The 25,677-nt window shown below is 31.8% G+C and overlaps 1 long non-coding RNA gene across 1 annotated transcript in view; it reads left to right on the top strand.

Annotated features, from left to right (window-relative positions):
• Positions 1-4,963: 4,963 nt before the first annotated feature.
• Positions 4,964-25,677, top strand: part of LOC140696658 (uncharacterized) — a 69,115-nt gene continuing 48,401 nt past the window's right edge. Inside the window, exons 1-2 of the long non-coding RNA XR_012073168.1 lie at positions 4,964-5,266; positions 5,687-5,797. This is a non-coding gene — a long non-coding RNA (uncharacterized lncRNA). The remainder of the gene's footprint in view (positions 5,267-5,686; positions 5,798-25,677) is intronic.

Below are 25,677 nucleotides of genomic sequence, written 5' to 3'. Positions count from 1 at the left end.
CCAAAGTAAAAAAAATATCTAGGAATAAATCTAACCAAGGAGGTGAAAGAGTTATACACAGTAAACTATAAACCATTGATGAAGGAAATTAAAGAAGACTTTAAAAAATGGAAAGATATCCCATGCTCTTGGATTGGAAGAATCAATATTGTTAAACTGGTCACACTGCCCAAGGCAATCTACAGATTTAATGCAATCCCTATCCAATTACCCAGGACATATTTCACAGAACTGAAACAAATCATAATAAAATTTATATGGAACCCTCAAAGACCTAGAATTGACAAAGAATCACTGAAGAGAAAGAAAGAGGCTGGAGGAATAACTCTCCCAGACTTCAGACAATACTATAGAGCTACAGTCATCAAGACAGCTTGTTATTGGTACAAAAACAGACATATAGATCAATGGTACAGAATAGAGAGCCCAGAAATGAACCCACAAACTTTTGGTCAACTAATCTTCGACAAAGGAGGCAAAAATATACAATGGAATAAAGACAGTCTCTTCAGCAAATGGTGTTGGGAAAACTGGACAGCAGCTTGTAAAGCAGTGAAGCTAGAACACTCCCTTACACCATACACAAAAATAAGCTCAAAATGGATCAAAGACTTAAACATAAGACAAGATATAATAAACCTTCTAGAAGAAAATATAGGCAAAACATTGACATACATCTCAAAAATGCTCTCCTAGAACAGTCTACTCAAGCAATAGAAATAAAAGCCAGAATAAACAAATGGGACCTAATTAAACTTACAAGCTTTTGCATAGCAAAGGAAACCATAAGTAAAACAAAAATATAACCTATGGAATGGGAGAAAATTTTTGCAAATGAAACCGACAAAGGCTTGATCTCCAGAATATATAAGTAGCTCATACGACTTAATAAGAAAGAAAGAAACAACCCAATCCAAAAATGGATTAAAGACCTAAACAAGCAATTCTCCAAGGGATACATACAAATGATCAATAGGCACATGAAAAAATGCTCAATATCACTAATTATCAGAGAAACGCAAATCAAAACTACAATGAGGTATCACCTCACACCAGTCAGAATGGCCATCATTGAAAAATCCACAAATGACAAATGCTGGAGAGGCTGTGGAGAGAGGGGAACCCTCCTACACTGCTGGTGAGAATGCAGTTTGGTGCAGCCATTGTGGAAAACAGTATGCAGAGTCCTCAAAAGACTAGGAATAGACTTACCATATGACCTAGGAATCCTGCTCCTGGGCTTATATCCAGAAGGAACCCTACTTCAAAATGGCACCTGCACCCCAATGTTCATAGCAGCACTATTTACAATAGCCAAGACATGGAAACAGCCTAAATTTCCATCAATAGATGACTGGGTAAAGAAGTGGTATATTTATACCATGGAATACTACTCAGCCATAAAAACCGACAACAAAACGCCATTTGCAGCAACATGGATGCTCCTGGAGAATGCCATTCCAAGTGAAGTAAGCCAGAAAGAGAAAGAGAAATACCATATGAGATTGCTCATATGTGGAATCTAAAAAAAAAACCAAAAAACAAAAACAAGCAAACAAAGCATAAATTCAAAACAGAACTAGACTCATAGACATAGAATACAAACTTGTGGTTGCCAAGGGAGCAGAGGGTGGGAAGGGATAGACTAGGATTTCAAAATTGTTGAATAGATAAACAAGATTATACTGTATAGCACAGGGAAATATATACAAGATCTTATGTTAGCTCACAGAGAAAAAAATGTGACAATGAATATATATATATATATATATATATATATATATATATATATGTTCATGTATAACTGAAAAATTATGCTCTACACTGGAATTTGACACAACATTGTAAAATGATTATAAATCAATAAAAAATGTTAAAAAAAGATATTGAATATAGTTCCCTGTGCTATACAGAGTAAACTTGTTTATCTATTTTGTATGTAGTAGTTAGTATCTGAAAATCTTGAACTCCTAATTTATCCCTTCTCACCCTGTTCCTCTACTGGTAACCATAAGTTTGTTTTCTATGTCTGTAAGTCTTTCTGTTTGTAAATGAGTTCACTTATCTTTTTTTTTTTAATTCCACTTATAAGTGATATGGTATAGAACTTTCTGTATTGCCTTAATGACAACAAAAAATACTTATTTGCAATTATATTATTGGAGAGTAGAGAAATTGGAATACAAAATATAAATAAATTTATTTTTCTTTATTATTGTCAGTAAGAGGCAAAGATTAAAATGTAACTTATCCAAGGAGTCAAAAAAGTTTGAACTCTTTCAAATTGTTTTCATTTTTACATAGATCGAGTAATAACTTTGCTACATTGATGGAAAAAAAAAGCTTAACTTAAAACAGCAGCAACTGTAATGTATTTCTTATTTGAAGTTCTATTTGCAGTACTCAACAGAACTTCACATTTGGCTGAAAAAGCACATGCCATCATTCAACTAGAGTGCTGTACAACTTCTGGCAGGCAAAAAAAAGGCATTATTACTATCATCATCATCACCATTGTAGAAAAGGGCACTTAGCCTCCCTCTAGGAATTCTAAAATGGTTACAGTCCAGCTTGTATGAATTGTTTTATACATTAGAAAAAAAAGAGTAAATGAAAGGGTGAAAAGTAGCTCTTATGTTTTATTATCTTGGAATTTGGACTATAAAGAGCCCTGAATTATCGGTGTAAAATTATGGGAAAATAAAACGTCACAATGTACAGTTACTTACACTCGATTTACTTATGTGTCAAGTCATAAATCTGTTCTTTAAGTAGATTCCTCACTATTGAAATAAGTGTTTAATTTTAATGTTTATGTTTTTTGCTTGTGCTGGTGCTTTAGTACAATCTCACAATATTCAAAGATATTTTTGAAGTGGTCAAATCATATCATTTTATGTATGTGGCAAATTTCACTACTTGTCAATACATTCAGGCTGAAATTTTCAAAACCCAGCATTTAAAAGACATACATAAGCTGTATATTTGAGCCCCCTTGTTGATACTTAGCTAAGCTAATACCCATTTTCTTGCCTAAGTGCCTACCAAAGTGAAATAATTGTGCATTGAGGTGCCAACTACGGTGTCTGAGTTGAAAAATGGTGTCGATTTTGGAGAATGTTAAATATTTTATACAGTTGTCCTCAGCATTTGTCAAACTGCAGCAGTCGTTACAGAGAATGGAGAATGGAGAGAAGACCTTGATCTAGGCATTTATTTGGTTATGCCAGAACCTTAGCTAGAATGCAGTATCAAGTGTGATGTGTGTTATATGGACCTCCGGTGTATGTGTTTTTAAATAGCCTATCTCCTTAGAACCCAGTTACTTTTCACATAGTTTCTAGACTGTTAATGCTTTTCTCCAGCAGCATTATTCCAGAAATGTTTGAAGCATTTTCAAGCAATGCACTGAATAGAGTGCTTACAGCTGACTAGATATTTATGGCAGGTAGAGAAGAACAATGCAAACTGAAATGTTTTACTTCCACTGCAAAGAATACTTGCTCTAGGTGAATGGTGTACAAATTCAGCAAAGAAGTATTTCTACCTGATACTCTAAAAAGCTCCACAGGGACATTTTAAAGAGAGGAAAACAAGTGAAAATATCTTTTGCTCCAGGGAACGATTTAGTTGCCTGAAAACTACCAAGGTAGTGCTTAAAATATACATAATTTTTTTTCTGTTAACTGAATAAAATGAGTATTTTTTTTATTGAGCAAAGCATTTATGACACCCTTCTGATAGAAATTAGTGACGTCTGAGACCAATTATTTGAAACGTATATGGAAGAATTTAAGAAGAAAAGTAGAGGCCAAGAAAAAAAACCCACCTTGGTTCAGTTCGAAAAAAGATAAGTGGAAAAATGTTAGCTGACAAAAGAGAAGGGATTGGTGAGATATGAGATAATTCTGTGTCTGTGTGTCTGTGTATGCATATTTGTTAGCAGGGATGTACAACTACTAACATTTGCTAAGCTGCCCTTGTGGATTTCTTTTTTAATAATCCTGCTTTCAGTGTGAGATAAACATCTTATTCTAGATATATTCTTTAATATTTAAAGAGTTTCTCACAGGAAGTAAAATATTGCTATACCTCGACTAATGTCCAATTTCTTCATTATTAAACAATTAACATTGATCTCATTAATCACATACTATTTAATATAATAAAAAATTATGAATTGGACAAATTAGATTTCCCCCATCTTAAAAATGTTGATTTAATCAAAAATACTTCTGAATATTTGATGACAATTTCAATTTTATTAAATTACACATTTTCATGTTTTGAACACCTTAAACAGCAACATAAAACAACAATGATTATAATTACAATCAATATTTTTACATGAATTCTAGTTATAACAATACAAATGCTCAGGATTTACAGTTTCTTCAAGAAATTTTATTTTTTCTTCTATTTATATTGTATTTCAAACACTGATTTTATTACATTTTCTAACTTCTTTTTTCCCCTGCTCTTTTAAGAGAGTTATCATTAACATTATGTAACTGATGAAATTGGAAAGACAGCCGAAAATCTGTGGCCAGGACTAGAGAATTTGATAAACAAACTGTTACCAGTTCTAATCAAGTAATTTTTGCCAAGGAAAGGACTTGTTACCAACTCTTTTGACGAGGCTCCCAACAAGGATCCTTCTGCCGAGTGTCCCTCATGCCAATAGAAGGACACCAACCTCGGTTTGGAAGGAAAAGAGTTTTTTTCTTCTAACACAGAAGGGAGAGGCGGGAGCTCGGCCTCGGGCGTCTGCGCTCTCCCGGACAGGCCAAGGGCGGGGCTGCTTTACAGGGTTCTCCACCGGCGCGCGGAGGGCGGGGCGGAGTCCTCGTGGTGCCACGCAGCCTCTCTGCGCAGGCGCGCTGCTCACGGCACCTCAGGCTGCGGCGCCAGGTGCAGCTTGTCTGCACACCTCACGCCGCCGCCATCTTGAGTGGAGGTGGGCTGAGCGCTTTTGCAGTGGGCTCTGCAGTTTGGCGTTTCGGCTCAGCCTTTCTACGTAGGACCGCCAATCTAACTCGTTAGGTGCAAGGCCTCTGCACACAGGCCCTACATACAAGTGGAGCTAAACCACGGACAAAAGAGGGGCAGATACCTTATGGCCTTGATTCCATCTTATTTTTCTGGGGAACCTCAGTGGGGTTTGCCGGTGATGGACTCCTTGTTAAGGTTAGACATTGCCTGCTGCTTGTGGAGCTGTTCAAATTGTTCACCTTACACACTGGGACTGCGACTGCTGGATTGTATGGTAAGTCTGTGTTTAACTTTACAAGAAACTGCAAAGTGTCTTCTAAAGTGATGGTATCTAACATTCCCGCTAGTGGCTGGTGAGAGCTGTTGCTCTGCATCCTCACTGGTATTGTTTGTTGGGAGTTTAGACCTTCTGTTAGGTGTGTAGTGGTATCACATTAATGTTTTAATTTGCATTTAAGAATTTTTCTTGGGAAGGCAGCCAGATTTCTTATTTACTCTTCTTTCATTTTTAATTTGGCTTCATTTCTAGCTACTTCTAGGAGGAGAGTTTGTGAACTGCCTAACTCACAGTTTTGTTAGAACAAGAAGGTTCACATAGTGAATTAATTATATTCACTGGAAGAATTCCTCACTGCAAATATATTATTTGACTGGTTCGTGATTTATATGCTTATAATTCTTCTCTCCTTACTAGGTATAAATTCTGTGAAGACAGAGACATTAGTTGTCAATCACAGAGACGTTAAATCAAAGAAGTTGAATTTGAACTCCAGCAGTCTGACTCCAGGGCCTGTGTCCTTAACTGGTAAGTTACATTGCCTCATAATTTTTGTTTACAGTATAATTTTATTTTAACAAAATTGTCTTCAGTGTTCATTGTAGAAAGGACAGCATGGAGAGCTTTTGCATGTATTTGTTCATGTAATACTTGCAATAGAATTAAGTAAGTATATTATCCCATTGTACAGATGAGGGGAATGTTTGTTTCAATTAAGTTAATGGGTAATTAGTATCAGAATTGAAACCCAAGGCTGCCCGACTCAAAAGTCCTTCATTCTCTCCTTCCTTCCTTTCTCTTTTTGCTTCTTTCTTTCCTCCCATCCGCGTTCCTTTCCTCTTACCTTTCTTCTTTCCTTACTCCTTACTCTCCTTTATTTCCTCCCCCTCCTCCTCCTTTGCTTCCTTCTTTCCTTAGTTTTGAAACCTTTATTGTGATTTACTGAGCTCTTAATAACTTCATATTCAAGACAGTCTGGGTAAAATAATGAACAAAAAGCAGTATAGTTCATGTTCTATTGAAATGCATATTCTAGTGAGGGATGAAAAAAATGTAAGTAAACAAATGAGATATTACACAATTTGGTAAATACTATGAAAGAATCTAAATTAATGACTAAAATAGAGAATGACAGAGCCATGGGATCTCACTTGTGTGAAAAGAGGCTTCTCTGAGGAAATGATGTTTTAGCTGAAATGTAAAGACTGTGAAGGATCTGACTCTGAAAACGTTGTAGCTAAACAGCATTTCAAACATAAAAGCAGCTTGTGAAAACACCGTGATTTGAGAAACAGTTTCTTTGAGTTTACCAAAGACTATCATGTATGGAAGTTAGTGAGCAACAGTGAATGGGTACAAAATAAAGTTAGAATTAATTTAAATCTTGAAATTTTATTAGTAAGTAACTGTTTTCAATCATCCCCACTGCCACTTCTGGCCAAGTATAGTTTGCTCAGAACTTTTCACTATTACTTAAACGTATCTTTCAAAAGAAGGTTTGCTGTCTTTGCAAATGCTATCCCTCTGCCTATGTTTCTCTTATATTTCTTCCTCTTGGAAAAACACTGAAGGCCCTTTTTTCTCTTTTAAAGATTTTCGCCATGTTTCTCCAAACAAATTTAATTGTTTTCTCTTCTAAATAGCCTTATACTTTTATTGTGGAATTTACCACATTGTAATTCAAATAATCCATTTATAGCTGTGTGTCTCTCCACTAAGCTATCAGATCTTCTGAGGCAATGATCTCTTCTTATTCATTGTGTACTCCATTAAAAAAATCAGATTTATTGTGTTTTAATTTACATAGAGTAAATGTCAGACTTTATAGTTTTATGCTTTTTGACAAAAAATGCAGTCATGTTGCAACCATAATCATGACATGGGATTATTTTCATAAACCAAAAAGTCCCATTAAGCCCTTTGCATTGAAACCCCTCTGTTATTCCATTCCCTTGCAGTTAGTGATTTTTCTTCTCTGTAGTTTTGCTTGCTCCAAATGTCATATACATAGGATTATACAGCATAAATGTCCTGATTCTGCTTCTTTTACATACCATAATGCTTTCAAATTGCAACTATTTGGTTGTATGTGTCAGTAGCACATCTGTTTATGTTGCTGAGTAGTATTCTATAATATGGATGAACTAGGGTCTGTTTACGTATTTACAAGTTTAAGACACACAGGTTTTTTCAGGTCTGGAGGTCTTAAATAAAGCTGCTATAAATATTCATGTACAATTGTTTTAGTGGACATATCTTTTCATTCATCTGTGGCAAATATGTAAGATATCTGAGACTCCTGGGTCATGTATTTAGGGCATATTTAAATGTATAAGAAACTGCCAAATGGTTTTCCTAAGTACCTATACTGTTTTTCAATATTAATGTATGAGAGTTTATGTTTTCCTCAATTGGTATTGTCAAATTGCCTTTATTTTTTTCCCTTCCAGTCATTCTATTAGGTGTGTCATGGTAGCTCATTCTGGTATCTATGTACGAAAATCATCTGTCATTTAAAAATACTATTACTGAATTTTGAGTTTTTATACATACAGAATATAAGTACTTTATCTGACAGACATTTTGAAAATTCTTTTTATTTGTGCCTTTTTGTTTAATTTTTTATAGTGACTTTCGAAAGTTAGAAGTTTCTATTTCGAAGTCCAGTTTGTGAATGTTTTAATTTTGCCTAACCCAAAGTCACAATGAATCTCGCCAGTGTTTTCTTATAGACTGCATATATTTGAGGTTTTACATTTCGGTCTATGATTGACTTTTAGTTTAGGTTTTTTTTGAGGAGGGAGTGGGTAGCAGAATGTATACATTTGAGGTTCATTTGATTGTATATGATATCCAGTTAATCCATTATCATTACCTGACTAAAATGAGTTGTTTGGCACATTTGTATCAGATCAGTTGAACATATACATAAGAGTCTATAGGTCCACAATGTACAATTCAAGTTTGTTCATTCATATTGTATTGATAATGCTAGCTTTATTTTAGGTCTTGAATTAAGATGGTGTTGAGTCTTCTGCCTTTGTTTTTTCTACTGTATTTACTTTTCCACATAATATAATCAGTTTTTGAATTCCATTTAAAAAGAACTTACTGGGAATGTAATTTGCTTATGATGAATCTATAAACTCAAATCCCTATAACAAATCCCTATTTAATATCACTCTGATGGGACTTTAATTTATAAAAATAGTAACAGTAAAGTGGCCATAGCCATGCCGTGCCCAAGTTGAGGTATAGTAAGTCTTCACTAAATCATATTACTGGACATGCAGGAGTAATGATCTCTTTAAGAGAAATTTAAATACTAATGTTAGAGGAAAAGGGCATACATGCTGAGCAGAAAAAAAACAATTGATAAATTCCTCATTATAAATAAAGAAAATTTTATATTAGTTTTTCAAAGTAGAGATTTTTAATTCCCTTTTTATAGATTACTTTTAATTTAGAATAATTAAAAACCTATGAATGCATTAGTGGGTAAGTATAGTTTGGAGAGGAGAGAATTATATTAGTCAACATCACAATATTATAAACTTAAGAAATTTTTATTTTAAAAAATCAGCTTTTTTCTTGTTTTAAAGGCAACCTGCAATGTTTTTCATGCAGTCTAACATCATTACTGGTGATTTGTTTCTTAAGTTAATAAAAATGCACTCTCTGGGTAGGTTCAGATTCATGTCGTATATAAATAAATGCTTTTAGCTCTTTCCTTTCATGTCATCATATTTATGTACCTTCATCAGTCTGTGGCACTTTGTGCTTATTTAGTTTTCTTAAGTGGCCTTTAATTAACAAATGGCTTGACATCTCTTCTGTAAAACTGAGATTTAAGCTATATTTTTAATGAATTTATGCTCAAAAATGGCACTTCACAGGGGAATATTATAAACCTATTATTTGATACAATGAGTGATGAGTCTCTAAATAGACTTTTGAAAATTACCAGTGCGTATTTTCATGATCAGAAAGGATAATAATAGGACACTCTGAGAAGCAGAATAATTGGAATAAAAGAACATAATGATGCAATGTGATGTTAGAAGGAGATCATGTGTTGCTCAAAAATAGAATTAAAATGTTTTCTCTAAACAAATCAGTATCAGTTGCGTTTGTGAGGAAGAGATTCATATAGTGTGTAATTGTTATCTAGACTATACTCTGCTTGTTTGAAGAAAAAGAAATATGGCACTTTATAGACACGAGCATTTATGAAGAGAACTTTTTGCCCTGTACAAATCTGTTGTAGTAGCTGGACCTGTCTTTTATCATCCCCAGAAAACAGGCTTCAGAAACAAATTAGTTCAATCTCCTGGTCCTTGGAACAGAGTATTTCTCTGAAATTTCAAGAATTGTAGCTATTACAACAGTAGGTTCCTGGAATTTGGGGAGCAAAACATCTGGATGGTGGGGTGACTTTTAAATTACCCTGAAAATACAAAATTTCCTGTTGTAAATATATTTAATTTTGTTTCTCTATGCCTTGATTTTTTTATATTCTTATCTTTAAAATGGTTTTATTAATCCTGATAGTTCTGCAAATTTAGTTGTAGGGCTAGTAAAAAAGTTACCAAAGAAATTAATTAATATATTTTATTAAATAAACTAGATGATTTACCATCATAAAGGCAGAGCTCAAATTACAAATAAATTAAACAAAAAAAGAAGAGAGTAATGAGGGAATTTAGGAACAAAAAATATATAAGATATATAGAAAAAAATGATATAAATGGTAATTTCCAACTTAGAAACTGCTTTAAATACAAATGGGATATCAAAGGGCAAAATTGACTGAAATGGGTAAAAATAATCTTGATCCAGTTATAAGCTCCCTAAAGAGACTTGCTTTAGATGTAAAGACACAAAAGAAAGAAACTGAATGAATGGAAAAATATATTCCATACGAATAGTAACTAAAAGTGACCTGGGATGGATATACTAATATTAGTCAAAATAGACTCTAAGTTGAAATAGTTACATAAAACTAGAGGATTATTATATATTTCTAGAAGAGCAAATCCATAAAGATACAACAATTCTAGACATGTACTCACTCAACAAAAGATCGCCAAAATATGTGAAGCAGAATGTGACAGGATAAAAGGAAAAATGGACAGTTCTAAAATAATAATTGGAGACTACAATATCTCAATTTCAATAGTGGACTGAACAAGCTAACTGAAAATCAATAAGGAAATAGAAGATATGAATAATACTACCAAGTAACTTAGTCCTACCAGGCAAATACATAATACTCTAACAACAGGATACATATATTTCTTAAATATACATAAAATATTCTCCAGGATAGGTCATATGTTATCACACACACACACACACACGCACACACTCACAAATGAAATGGAACTAAAAATCTATCACAGCAAAAACATAGAAAAAATTCACAAATATGTAAATGATAAGCAATATACTTGTAAATAACCAATGTATCAAGGCAGGATTCAAAAGAGAAATTAGAAAATATTATGAAATAATGAAAATAAAACATATGGTAAATCTTATGGGACATAGCAAAAGAAGAGCTTAGTGAGAAATTTGTAAGTATAAATACCAACATTAAAAGAAAATAAATGTCTCAAATCACCAACCTAATTTTACACCTTAAAGATCTAGAAAAAGGATGAAAGTAAAACCAAAGCCTATAGAAAAAAGGAAATCATAAAGTTAAAGTGGAGATAATTAAAATAGAGACTAGAACAATAGAGCCAATCAGCAAATGTTGGTTCTCTGAAAGGGTCAAGAATATATTTTTAGCTAGATTGACCAAAGAGAGAGAGTGAAGACTTAAATCCCTAAAATTGAAAATGAATGTATAGATTTACTACCAATTTTCAGAAATGAAAATGATTATAAGAGAGTATTAGGAACAACTGTTCACCAGCAACTTAGATATCTTAGAGGAAACAGAAAAATATAGGAAGACTCAAACTATCAGAAGTGACTCAAGAAGAAGTAGAAAATGTAAACAGTCCTATAAGCAATTGAATCAGTATTCAAAATTCTCAGCAAAGATAATTCCAAATTTCAGGAGTATGTGGTTTCATAAATAAGTTTTTTCAAACATTTAAGGAGAATTTATACCAGTATTTCTCATTTTCAATAAATAGAAGAAGTCAGCATTACTCTGATACCAAAGCCAGACAAAGATCACCAAAACAAAAGTTACAGACCAATATCCTTTATGAATATAGAAACAGAATTCCTCAGGATAATACTAGAAAAGTGAATCTAGCAGCATATTAGAAGGATTGTACAACATGACCAAATGGAATTTATCCCAGGAATATAAGAATGATTCAACATAAGAAACACTTAAAAAACAAAAAATTACCTACCCCCACCAAAAAAATAAAAAAGAATAAAATACTTAGGAACAAGTTTAACCAAGAAACAGCAAAATTTGTACACTGAATGTACAATATGTTTCTGAAAGATATTTAAGAAAAATATAATAAATGAAAAGGTATCCCATGTTCAAGTTTTGGAGAACTTACATTATAAGAGTGCAGTTTTACCCAAATTGATCTACAGATTTAATACAATCCATATCAAAATCTCAACTTTTTTTTCAGAAATAAAAAAAGCTGACCCTCAAATTCACAAAATTTAAAAGGACTTCAAATAGCCAAAAGCTCTTGAAAAAAAGAACAAAGTTGGAAGATTCACACAACCTGATTGCTAAAGTTATTATAAAGCTACATTAATCAAAACGATGTGGCACTGATATAAGGAGAGACATACAGAACAATGGAGTAGAATCAAGAGTACAGAAATAAATTCCTATGTCTACAGGCAATTCATTTTTGACAAAGAGATAACACTATTCAATGGGAAAAGAGTAGACTCTAATAAATAGTATTGGAAAAACTGGACATCCACTTGCAAAAGAATGAAGAGGGACCCTGTGTCAGATCATCTACAAAATTAACTAAAAAAGAATCAATGTTCTAAATATAAAAGATAAGTCTTAAAGACTTAGAGTAAAACATAGGGATAAGTCTATGTAACCTTGGATTCACCAGCATTATTAGATATGACACCAAGCACAAAAACACAAAAGAGAAAATAGCTAAATTAGACTTCATCAAAATTAAAAATATTCATCAGTGGACACTATCAAGAGAGACAGAAGACAACCCACAGAAAGAGAAAATATTTACAGATAATATTGTTGATCAGATTCTAGTATCCAGAATATATGAAGAACCCTTACAATTCAACAACAGCAAAAAAACAACAGCAATAAATGGGTAAAGAGCTTGTAAAGACCTTTCTTCAAAAAAGGTAAACAAATGGCCAACAAATATATGACAAGATACTAAATATCATTAGTCATTAGGATAATGCATATCAAAGCCACAATGAAATATTACTTCATACCTACTAGAATAGCTATAGCTTAAAACAAAACAACAAAAAGTAAGATGTATTTGTGAACATGTGGAACGATTGGAACCCTCATACATTGTTAATAAGAATGTAAAATGTTGCAGCCACTCTAGAAAGTTTAATTTCTCAATAAATGAAACATAGAATTACGTTTAACCTGGAAATTTTCCTTTTAGTGTATACTTTAAAGAATTGGAAACTTTTGATTCTACATTTTACAAGAATGTACATAGCTACACTATTCACAGTAGCCAAAGGGTAGAAACAACATAAATATTAATCAACTGACAAATGGATAAACAAAATATAATGTAAGAAGTATACAATAGAGTATTACTCAGGTACCTACTACAACATGATGAATCCTGTAATCATTATGCTAAGTAAAAGAAACTAAACATTAAAGATCACATGTTGTGTATTCTGTTTGTATGAAATTTGCATAAAAGTTAAATTCATAAAGACAGAGAGCATATTAGTAGTTGCCAGGGGGTGGGGATAGGGAGGACTCGAGAGTGACTAATTAATGGTTGTGGGTTTTCTATTTGGTATGATGAAAATGTTTTGAAACTAAGAACTACAGTAATTTTGCAGTACCCTTCCTAATAAAAACAAATCTGAAGGGTTTCTCACTTGTAATAATCCTCTTTTCTCAAAACTGTTACATTAAACTGCATGTTCTTTATCATACAAACAATATTATTTTTAACAGTTTTTTTAACTTATCTTCTAGCACCCTTGTGAACTTACTTGTTTTTTAAAATTTTAATTTAGCTAGAGATTTAGTAACTCCATTTTTTTCATTCATTTTATTAGTTAATTGATTTCAGCTATTCTAACTACACATTCCTTACTTTGTTAACCTTTGGCACATGTAATTTATTTTCTTAAATATAATCTGTGAATTCTCATCATAATTCCTTAATACTGAATTATATTTAAATATGGTTATTGGGATAAACTATACATTTTAAATATTACATATTCTGATTCATCAGTTTTAAAACTCTGAATTATATATCAGTGAAAATTAATATTGTTCCAAAGGCACACAGAGTGGTAAATGATAAAAAAGAGACATTTTGTTTTATGAAGTCTAAGTATATTACTCATATGGATAAAGACATAGACGATTTAAGAAAATTGTCACAGATGGAAAGCAGAATATTCTTTAATATTAACATGCAGTGCTTTTTACATTTCTCTGAGAACATACTCACTTACCATATCAATTAATGTGTTTGCTGCCTTTGAAATATATTTAGATATATGATACTATCAGTCTGGGAGAGCACTCAATGAACAGCTGAATCTACCTTTTCACATTACTATGTCATAAGGGTGGAAAATGCTATAGTGTAATTTGTTTGAAGCACCTATTATAATGATGATGTAGTCAAGAAATAACAGTTAATTACCAAGATAGAGGCTGATCTTAAGCTAGTAAACAGTGGTGTGTCTCTCTTTCCTGAGGAACTGTGTGATTTATGTAGCTAGGAAAGCATGTTATTTTTCATTACCACAACAGCCTCATGATCTGTATTCTATTCACATATGGAGAATAGAAAAATCTTCCTATATTTTCTATATTTTCCTATATAACATTTTCTTTGTTGTCTATTATTTAAAATAAAAGTTTAAGCTAATAAGAGAGTATAGGGGTTGATTTTTTCCCACCCAAGCTATTTGAAAAGATAATATATAAATGTATATTGTTTCTTCTACTCCTACATAGAGTAAGTACTTGGCCATTTAAATTACCATTTTAAGATTGCTGTCCTAATGAATAATTGTTCAACCAACTGTCCTTCTAAACATGTGCTCATATAAGATTTATACCTGATATATTTTCAAATATATGTATTTGAAAAACATGACTCCTTTAGTTGTTGGAAACCTAACCCAAATTAACTTATGTTAAAAAAAAAGCCATCAACATTTTAAATGATTTATTTTCAATATACCATGGAAGAATAAAGGTTGATACTATTGTTTTCAAGCAAAACTGGATCCAGGGCTTCAGAGTGATTATCAGAACCACCATTGCTGTTCCCTCTTCCAGCTCTTCTTTACTTTTATTGGCCTCATTCTTTAACAGTCCACAAATAACCTGTGAGTTAAAAAAACCAAAAAACCAAAAAACCAAAAACAACTACCTGATCAGTGAACAAAAACCAGGTTCATGTTCTTTCAATAGCATTATCCCAGAGTCCAGAAGTTTCTTCTCATTGATTTTAGCACAAAATTATTTTGGAAGGAGTTGTTTCACATCTTTCGTTTAGTTCACCCTACAGTTACTGCATTTTGAAGGTAGGAGGAAGCTGATGGGCTGAGGACTGTTACGTGAAGGAAGGGTAAAGGTAAAATTTTTTTGAAAGGTAATGTTTACTCTACATAAAAATTAATATTATAACAATACACACACAAACACACTTAGATGAAGAGTCCTATTTTCTATTTTTTATCTCATAGAAGATAAGCTAGTGTACATATAGCCAAAAATCCCTAAGAGAATTGAGAAAAGGAAATACGTATGTGGACCATAATTTGATATGCACTGAACTTGCATATCCATTCTCTGTGAAAAACTGTACATCAGTTAGTGAGGTTTAAGAATCATTTTTTAAATCATTATTTATTACAATAGTACCACAGAAACCAATGAGCAAATCAGTGCATAAAAACAGCCTTTATTTCATTCGTTAAAATCATAGAACTTTGAAACTAGATAAGAATTTTCAGATCATTTAGCCCAAACTACTTCAGATAAAGAGGAGAACATTGATTCTTAGTCACGTTAAATGATTGTCCAAAATCACACAAGTGATTACAAACAGTCACAGAACTAATACCCTTTTAGTTTCTTTATTTAGAAAGCTGCCATCAAGACTTGGAACTGTAAAAATTATAATTTTCCCTAACAAGGAAATAATGCTGGTTTAAGGAACCAGGGGCAGTACTTCAATGTACACGTTTCAGGCATGAATAAATGTAGGTTGTTCTCTGTCAGCTGTTGTCTCTCTCTTCATGCAAGTTCCTTTGTGTTCCAGTCTTCTCCAGAACTCTGCCAAAGGAGTAGCCAATCATTAACAAGTAAGAAAAAAATCCCCCTACTGGTCAAAAGGCAGGATGAGGAAATCAGGTAAATATTGCAGGCATCAAACCCAAGTACAGATTAAAAACCAAGTAACATTGATGTGGTTCAGAGATGTGCAGAATGATATGTCTGTTCCTCAAATAAAAGTTTTATCCAGCATCATGCTTTTCAACAATCTCCCAATTGACTAGCAAAATGGTATAAACTATTTGTTTCCTTTGTTTCTCATTCTAACCCTAATCATGTAAACATTTTAAAATTCTGAGGAAAAATGAAAGATAGTCACATAGGTTAAGTAAAAACAAACAATAAAGCACAATTCTAAAGATTTTCCTCATATATTCTAGAGAAAATTTAAAAAATAATTGTCCTGTTTTAAAAGTAGTGCATTCACCTCTTCCTATACTCTAAATACTGTCACTTTTGTCTTTACCCTAATGTAACCACTAATCAGGCACATACATGTAGGATGAATAACACATTAAAGCGAAAAATATCAATTTAATGTGGATATCATACTGATGAATTGAAAGTAATATTAACATTACTAAAATAACAGCATTGATTGCATGCTTGCTGAAACAGGTTTTATATTAAAAGCACTCACAGGGATTATTTCATTTAATTGTCATAATGTCTTTTAAAAATTGCATAGTCATTAACAGGCAGAAGCAAGATTTGAACGGGATTGTTTACCCTAAACTATTAAGCCATTACACTGTAATTTACATTAAAAAAATGGGTTCTATAGGGAAAAATCATTGAATTTCTTAAGAAACAAATTAATAGAAAAACATGTAAAAATTAAAATAAATATATAACCAAGTACAGCATTCATAGTGTATTCTACTCTAAGTGCCTGGATACAAATATATTTGATTACACTATGCATCAAAATTATAGCAGTCAACTTTAGAGTCAAAAGAACATGGTAAATAAATAAGAAAGGGTACATATTAAATTAGGTCTAGTGATTTATCTGGACAAAATTTAAGATTACCAGAGACAATATTGTTGATAAAATTCATGACATAAAATATATTACTGTTTGTAATCTTATTGTGGTGAAAATTGATATGTAATATAAAGAGAATTTGGAATTTGGGATTAAGAAATTGTGTAATAATTTCCTGCAAAACCTAAAGATAATGAGTCCCCTGGATATGGTTTCAGAAAACAGTCATTCAAAATTAATTGAAAAGTCAAAGATTTAATAGGAATAAATTATAGCTTATAAATTCCTTTTATATTAAAATGATATCACATTAAAATCAGAGCAAGATATTTGGCCAGATTTCATGTAAAGTTACAAACCTTTTAATATATTATATTATACCTGCTACTTTAAAATTATATAGGATAAAACTTCAATCTCAGATATATATATTGCTTAGACTTGATTAAAAGAAGATATTTAATTATTTTATTTTATTTTTACTTAGAGACCCTAAAGGATATATTTATATACAAACTATGGTAATGTTTTATTTTGATAGAGCATTATTTGTTCCACATACCCTGTTATATTTCTATCAGTCACACACCAAAGGCCACCACTATCATTAAGTTTTCTCTATATTTTCAACTTATTTAAGATGTTTTATTACAAATATGTCATTTTTAGTTGCTTATCTTTTTAATTTACACGTGTATAACATCCTTTTATAGAACTCCATGCCAGAGCATTCACTGTATTTTTCTCATTACAATGCAACAGTATATGTAAAAACACTCTGGTCAGATCTTATTTAGGTATAACATAGTCTTTACTATTCGAACTAGAGAGATAATTATGTTTTTATATCCCATTGTATATGGTTATGACTAACTTCCAGTGCCATCAGGGAAAAGTTGATATTTTAAGATAAGAGCCATTTGGAACTTTGCATCCTTGCTTGATAAAATGTTCCTGGAAAATATCCAAACTTCATCTTTCCTCTCAGAATACACCTTATGTGATTTTTAAGATCAAAATGCCTAGTACTAATTTGTCAAACAAAAAGAAAGATATATAGATTTTAAATTACTATTATTGAAATGCAGCTTAGACTGTATCCTGTATATATGAATACAGTGTGAAAAAATAATAGATTTATGAAAGGACATTTGAATGCACAATAAAGAATAATTATCTCTGTGCTTTTGTTACTAAAAATGGAGCTCCACATACATGCTAGAAAATGTCCCCAAAAAGCATGTAAAATATAATAAGCATGCCAAATTGCAGACATATTGAGATATCTACAATTAAGAATTCCACATTTTCTGATTGAGGCAATGAAGTAGTATATGATTACCACCATTGAGAGTATACAGGACTAGAAAAAAAAAGTGTAAAGAAAACTAGAAGCTTTTTGAATTAAAAGATTAGCAGGACAATTTTGGTGAAGTTAAAAGAATAAAACATTCATTTAAATATACCAAAACATCAAAATGTCTTAAGAGAAATCTCTCAGGCTCAACAGAAGAAATTGGAAACAATAATAAAATTATGAGATCCGAAGTTCAAACTACTTTCCACTTACTCATTTCAACATTCTGACTTATGAGAAATTTAATAACCAGGAACAGTAAGTCAATCCAGTCTGTCAGAATGATCTCTATTAGTTGTATACATTGAAACCCAAGAAGTGGTGAAAGTGTCTAAAATATATGTGAAGCACTTTAAATGAAGATAAATAAATAAAAAAGTATTAGAAATACTGGTGCTAGAGATATCATTACATGAAAATTTTGTTTTGTGTGCTTTTAACGAAACCTTTAATAATTTGAGTGACCAGCCTAATCAGTTTTTTTATTTCTCAGTAAAGTGCTTCTAAAGTTTGAAACCAGAGAAATAGAAAGCAAAGGACTTCAGAATTTGTTTTAGGGGGAATAGGTCATATATAGTATTGGTTCTAAAATTAACTGTTATTTTTTAGTATTTGGCTGTTTTATTCCAGTTTATGTTCTCTTTAATGTAATTTTTAAATTAACACTTGCCTAAAGTTCTGGAAGGCTGCCCAAATAGTCTCCCAGGTTTCAGTTTCCTCCATTATATGCAGGAAAGGTGATCCATCTTCTCTGAATCAGCTCTGTTTATATTACACCCTGCGAACTGAGCTCCATACTGCTTATATTACACCCTGCTAACCAAGCTCCATATTTTCCTTTATATGGTTATTAGTATGTATTTATCATCCTCTGCAATTTAACCAAAACCTACTTTACCAAATTTATTCCATTCCGTATCTTGAAAACCCAGTCTATATTTCAGACACTCAGCATTCCTGCAACTAACTTTGTACTTTTCTATATCCATGCCCAAGTTGTTTTCCCCACAAAGAATTTTCCTTAATTTGGAGGGTTGTATATCCTCTCTCTCTCAAGATTAAATATTATCTCAATCATGATGTCTTTTAAAATCCTATGTCAGAATTAATCTCCCTTATCTTACAACTATCACTTATTTGTACCATGTACTTCAGGTATTTATGTTTGTTTCTTTCATTCTGTCATGAATTAGTTGAAGACATAAGCCTGCTCATTCTTCTCTGAAATCCTGATTCCTTCTGACTTGGTAAAGACAACATGTATTAAGCAAATGTCCTTTGTGTGAATTCATAAGTTAACATTAGTTAGTTGGTACTTAAATTACCAACTTAGGATGGAATATAAATAAATTTCTATTAACTTTCATCAAAGATTAATTTTCATAGAGCAATCCAACTCAAGCTCAAATATTAATGATACTAACCTACACAGCCAATATTTTTAAATAGTCTCTGCCTTTCCTTTAAAAAAAAAGACATTAGCTTTAAAAAATAAAGTTATTAAAATGGAAAATGTATATTGATAAAAAGCCTTGCTTTTTTGTAATTCTACCATTAATTAAACAGTTTTTACTTCTAAAAGGATTATGTAGACATGTCTTTATATCCCTGTGCAGATGCACATTTAAAAGATAATTTTTCCTATGTTGCTAATAATTTCCTTATGATACGTTATAGCTATTTAGTAGCTACTTTGTAATGTTGAGTTATCAACATTTATGGAACCAAGACTCGATTTGGACATTAAAGTGATTTGCAATTTTATTATTATTAGTTTAAAAAAATTTTTTTGTTGTTTTTGTTTTGGAAAGAGGTAATTAAGTTTTATTTATTTTCTTATTTATTTTAATGGAGGTACTGGGGATTGAATCCAGGACCTTGTACATGCTAAACATGTGCTCTACCACTGAGCTACAGCCTCCTCCACTGATTTGCAATTTTAAAAGCCTTACTGCAAATAAGGTAGCCATGAAAAACTGTGCAAACTGAGATACTTTTGAAAATAAAAATGATGTATATTAATAATTTACTTACAAACAATATTGTAATAAATAACCATGTGAATGCATTTGTGAGGTAAACCACATCTGTTTTTCTTGTGCCTTTCTAAAGTTTGAATTGCTGTGTCAGAATATAAACATTTTTTAAGTCTTTAAACTGCATGTCTTCCAAAAGGCATGTCAGCATGATATGTTCTGCCACCAGGAATAAAAGTAAATATTCCCTGTACTCTCAAAAAGCTGGGGATAGTTTTCTACAATGTTATGAGTTCAACAAAAGGGATCATGTCACAATGTAAATTTGATTTTCATTTCTTTGAATACTAGTGAGGTAGAACATCCTTTCACATATTGTCTTGGACACTTATATTTCCTCTTCTGTAAATTTTTAAAAGCCTATCAAATTCATATTTTTTATGTTTGATTTCTTTTGTTTTATGGTTGAGTTCTGGCTACATGAATGCTTGAAGACAATTGAGAACTACAATAGATTTCACAAACTAAGGTGATTGGAGATTTATTTTCAACATTGTCTAAGGTTGGAAATATAAAAAAAAATCAAAGTAATACTTAAAATATAATATTTAATAACTTCCTGATGATAGAATGATAAGATAATTAAGGATTATGAGATAAATATAGTATAATAGGGAAATTTATTTTTAATTTATTGTTGTAATCATATAGTTTAAATTAAAATAATGAGTATATTAGCAAAAATTCTTCTGTACATATGCATGATCAGATTGATTCATTCGGTATTTTGTATGTCAGAATACATACTGATAGAATTTTGAGTCTAGTTAGAGTGGCTGCATTTGTAAAGAACATTGGTTGATTTACCCTGTAATTTGTTCTTTATTATATTTTTTGTAAAAACATGAGTCAGGAAGTCATCTGCTTTCTGATAAACAAGAATAGAAAAGAAATGTCAATTTCGTGAATATGAATAAGTACCAAGCTGTTCCCTAAAGGACAATTGAATTATTATTAAAAATTCTTTGTTGACAGAATGAAATGAATAGATTGTACTCTGACCAAAGAATCATTTTAATCTAAGAAATTGAGCTCAGTTATTGATAGGAATATCTATGAGGATACAATCAAACTGAGAAGCTAATTAATTATAATTTCTCATTATATCAGTGACTAAACTCTGAAGTTTATTCTGTCTCATGTATGATATGAAAGTCAAAGGTGAATCATTTAATTATAATTATAATTAGATTTTTAAATGTTTACATTTTTAAATATTTGACCTAAATATTATTTGGAGACTAACAATTTATCTCAAACAAATCTTTTTCTCTATAATTAGAATAACATTGAGATTCTATGGTCAGACAAGTTAGTTACAACAGTTTTTTTTTTTTTTTAAATGCAGCTGAATTACTGTGAAAATTACTGTGATAACTACTAATCACCTGGGGACAGATATATTGATACATATCAAGTTAACCATATAATTATTCTAGATAAATATATAATGGAGAGGAGCTGTTTGAATATATTTTTAAGTTAAACCATCCTAATTATGTAGATTTGTACCCGAGCCTTTGCAAAAAATGCAAAAAAAAAGGCAAATTTAAACATTTCTCAAATTGTTTGTGGTTGATGAGCATGTTCCATAATATTCTGAGAATAATGGAAAAAGTATTGTCCTGTGATGTAACTTTTGTTCAACATTACTTTTGCTATAAAGTGCCTTGCTGTCATGGACAGTAAAACCAAACTTGATATCCAGGACTGTAGCTTTATCAGAGATAATCAATCTCTCAATTTAAATACAATTCTCTGACTTCAATTAGCCATAGTTGACAAAATTATGTTAAAATACACACATCACTTCTAAGGACATATTACAGTGAGGCTGTTCTTAGTCCTCCTATTTCAAAATATTATCACATGTATGTGCTGTAAATTCAGTAATTTAAAGATAAAACTGCTGTTTTTTTAATTATTCTACATAAAGTATTTAGAAAACATCAAATTTTTTTCTTTCTGTGGATGTCTACTTCATTTTTCTAATGTAATCTGTAAATCTACATAGATACTTTTTTCTCTTATTCTCGGGATATATTTTAGAATACATAATCTTAATTACCTTTCTAACATTTTTAGTTTTAAGAAGAACAATCAGATGTCTTATGGATCATCTGTTGGTTACTTAGCTGTTCAAGTATCATGTATGATATAAAAATTTTAGATGGACTCTTTAAGTTTCTTGTAATACAACAAAGGGTAAACACACACACTAGAAAGTTTCAGAAACATTTTGGATAAGTTGATAGATAATATGTTTTGAAGTAAAGATGATATAAACATAAAGACAAAATACTGTTTTGTGTTTAAAATACTGAGATGTGTGCATGTCGTATCTTCTGATCAAAAGATGATCAACATCCTCAATGGCGTTTGTGTTTCAAATTTCAAATAAGAAGCCACACTAGCCAGAATAATAGTTCTTTTAAATTAAATTTCAGAATGTTATATTTTACCCATGGTTTTGTTCTCTAATAAATTGGATATATGCACTCATCTATTATTCACCACATTGTTTTGACCAACTAATATAGGCCAGGCTCTTTTTTAACTATGGGGGACAGAGCAGTGTACAAAATAGAAGGATCATACCTGTTCTTATGGCATTTTATTACAGAGTGATAATGTTGCAGTAATAAAAATATGCACAGTTATAATGTCAGAGTAAGAAAAAACAAAAACAAAAGCCCTCAATTATATTAAAAGCCACAAAAGAATAGCGACAAAGAAGCTAGTTCTCAATTAGTTAGAGGCTCTCTGCTGATAAAGGACCATTAATAATAACAAGAATGGGAAGGAATTTCGAGCAGGTCATTTGCCTGACTGGTTTCAGATATTTTTCTTACCCTTTCTTGATTCCACTGTGTATAACAAGGAGACTGATCTCTGCAGATTCCAACTGGGACCAGCAAAAAGAAAACATTGGTGGGGGACTGGGAGGTGGAAGAAGAGAAAATGAAGTGTCTTCTCTTTGTCTCTGGTATCTCCAGCAGTTGCTCTGTTCTCTGTGGCTCTCGCTGCCAATGAAGTACCCATTCCTATAGAATTCCACCTCTCTCTCTAAGCAACCCCTCATATGGCTGTGGTTTCTTAGTCCTCAAAAGGTCCAGGGTTCTTGGGTTAGGTTCCATGTCTTTCTCTCATTGTTCCTTTAGCCCTATGATCAGTTGCTTTGTCTCCTTGCCGGCATTGCAGAGATCTGACCACTCTGTCTTGTGACACCTTACCAATTTCTTATATTAATGCTCTTACTTTAAAATCCTAGACTATTTTTTTTTGTTTTGGGGGGAATAAATCTAAATTAATATTGGTTAAAATATGGATACCTCTGAAAACCTGAAGAATAAAATTGATTCTTATTTCTTAAGTGGTGATTAAGGAGGAATGTCCTGCAGGCTAAACTCCTCCCCATTCTCTGGGGATTGAATTTACATGCAGGCAGATTCTCCTCTGCTTCTTCACGGTATCTTAACCTGGTCAGGTGGGTTGATGTCCAGAGGCCTTGGTTTATCATCATGTATTATTCAGTGGTGGACTGAAAAAAATCACAATGTGAGAGTGACGACGTGGAGATGGGGTTTATTTGACATTTCTGGTTTGTGAAGTGTGTGGCTGTGCCATGCAGAATTCCAGTTTTATGTGAATATGAAACAGTTAAATGTTAAAGATTTACAGGTGTTTTATTAGAAATTTTAAAGGGGACCAGTCTTTTCTCCTTTGAAACTGACAGTCTTGGACCTATTTCTACAACAAATGCAAAGCCCAGAACTTACAGAAGAAAAAACACAAATCTGGTAATTTGAAGAGAATACCAGTGGGAGCCATCCAGTAACTCAGAACATTAAACAAAATTGTGACATATATTTAGAAAATGTGCCATTTAAAAATAAGTTATATTTACCAAAAAAAAAATTATAAAAATCATTCTTCATTTTGCCCAGTGTTAGAATTTTAATGTTTTGCTTTATTTTGTTTTAAAAATGTAAGAAAGAATTGCTAATTTCTTTTGAAATGCCTTTGATTATAGTAAAGGTTACTGGACTTGCCCCCATAGAATGCTACTCTCATCACAATAACCCTGTGTAAATAGGTTAGTGAAATTTTCATTAAATGAGACCTTGTGCTAGAAATCCAAAGAACCTCTTTCAGACAGAGACACTATTTTATATAACTGTAAAAGTATAATGAAAAACTTAAAGTGAAACATGAAGATATATTATAAATGGAAATATATTTCAATTATAATTCTATAGGTTTTCTATGGTACAAATTCTGTCTGGTCCCTCTTATTTATTGACTATTCATACTATTGGCATCTAGTATATTTTTCAGTTTTTGACAAAAAGCGTAAATGAAAAGATAAATGAGGTACTAGGTAAGTGAGTCCAAAATAAACTGTATTTTATGTGGCTCATGTTCTATGTTTATCACATTTAAAGCTATGAGTAGGACAGGCAATCAGCATGAGTATTTTTTAAATTTTAATTTCCCAGTGGATTTTTTTTTTTTGCTTTTTAGAACTAAACTGCTTTCTTATTTTAGCAGTAGTATAGATTCTAATCATGTATTTTCAATAATTAGCTACAAATTGAAATATTAAATCAATGAGAATATTGAAATATGGAACTAAACATTGTATTCACCGAAGTGTGACAGGAAGTAAAGAGAGTTAATCAGGATGAAGGATCACTGTTTTCAGTCAAGTAGGAAATAGGTAATTGTTTTCTCAGTAAAGGTATAGTACTCAAAATTCACTGACCCATGTGTGAGGGATGGAAATTCAAATGAAAGGTACTTTGGCAACATCTAGGGATATTACATAGTTACATTTTTTTTTAGTGGTCTGCCTTCTAAAAATCAATTCTAGAGACAGGTTCTTAAAACATGGTAAGCTTTTAATTGTAGTGCTGTTAATAATAACCAAAATACAAAGTGACCCAGAATTTTCACTAGGGACTAGTCAACAAAAGATGATACATTTTTAAGAATGGGTGCTATGAAAAGAAATGAGAGATATCTTTTACATATTACTTTGTCTTTGGTTTTCATCGGGGAGTAATTTTGCCCACTCCTATGACACATCTGAAACCATTTTTGATCGTTAGAACTTAGCGTTCCTGCTGACATCTAGTTGGTAGAGGCCAAGAATGCTATTAATCATCCAACAATGCGTAGGGCAGTCCCTAAAAACAAGGAATTATCCAGCTCCTAATCTCAGTAGTGCCAAGGTTGAAAACTCTTTCTCCATGGTATCCACACCAGGATAAAACTTTTAAGTAAGAAATACTGTGGTGGAGAATAACGTGAATAGTATGTTATCACACACAAAAATGCACACTTTTAAAACTTAAAAAAATTGAGGACAATTTATAAGTTAAAAAAATAAATAAAAACTTGGATTGGAAGGAAGGAAAAGGATGGAGAACAAGGATAAAGATATAATCCTTTGAATAGTACTTTATTTCATTTTTGCGTAAAAAGACCAATTACCGAAAAATTGAAATAAAAAATTCAAGATTAAATGATTGT

The sequence above is a fragment of the Vicugna pacos genome, chromosome 5 (assembly GCF_048564905.1).
Source record: "Vicugna pacos chromosome 5, VicPac4, whole genome shotgun sequence".
Classification (NCBI taxonomy): Eukaryota; Metazoa; Chordata; class Mammalia; order Artiodactyla; family Camelidae; genus Vicugna; species Vicugna pacos.
The sequence above is the reverse complement of the archived record's forward strand: the minus strand, read 5'-3'. Positions and strand labels throughout refer to the sequence as shown.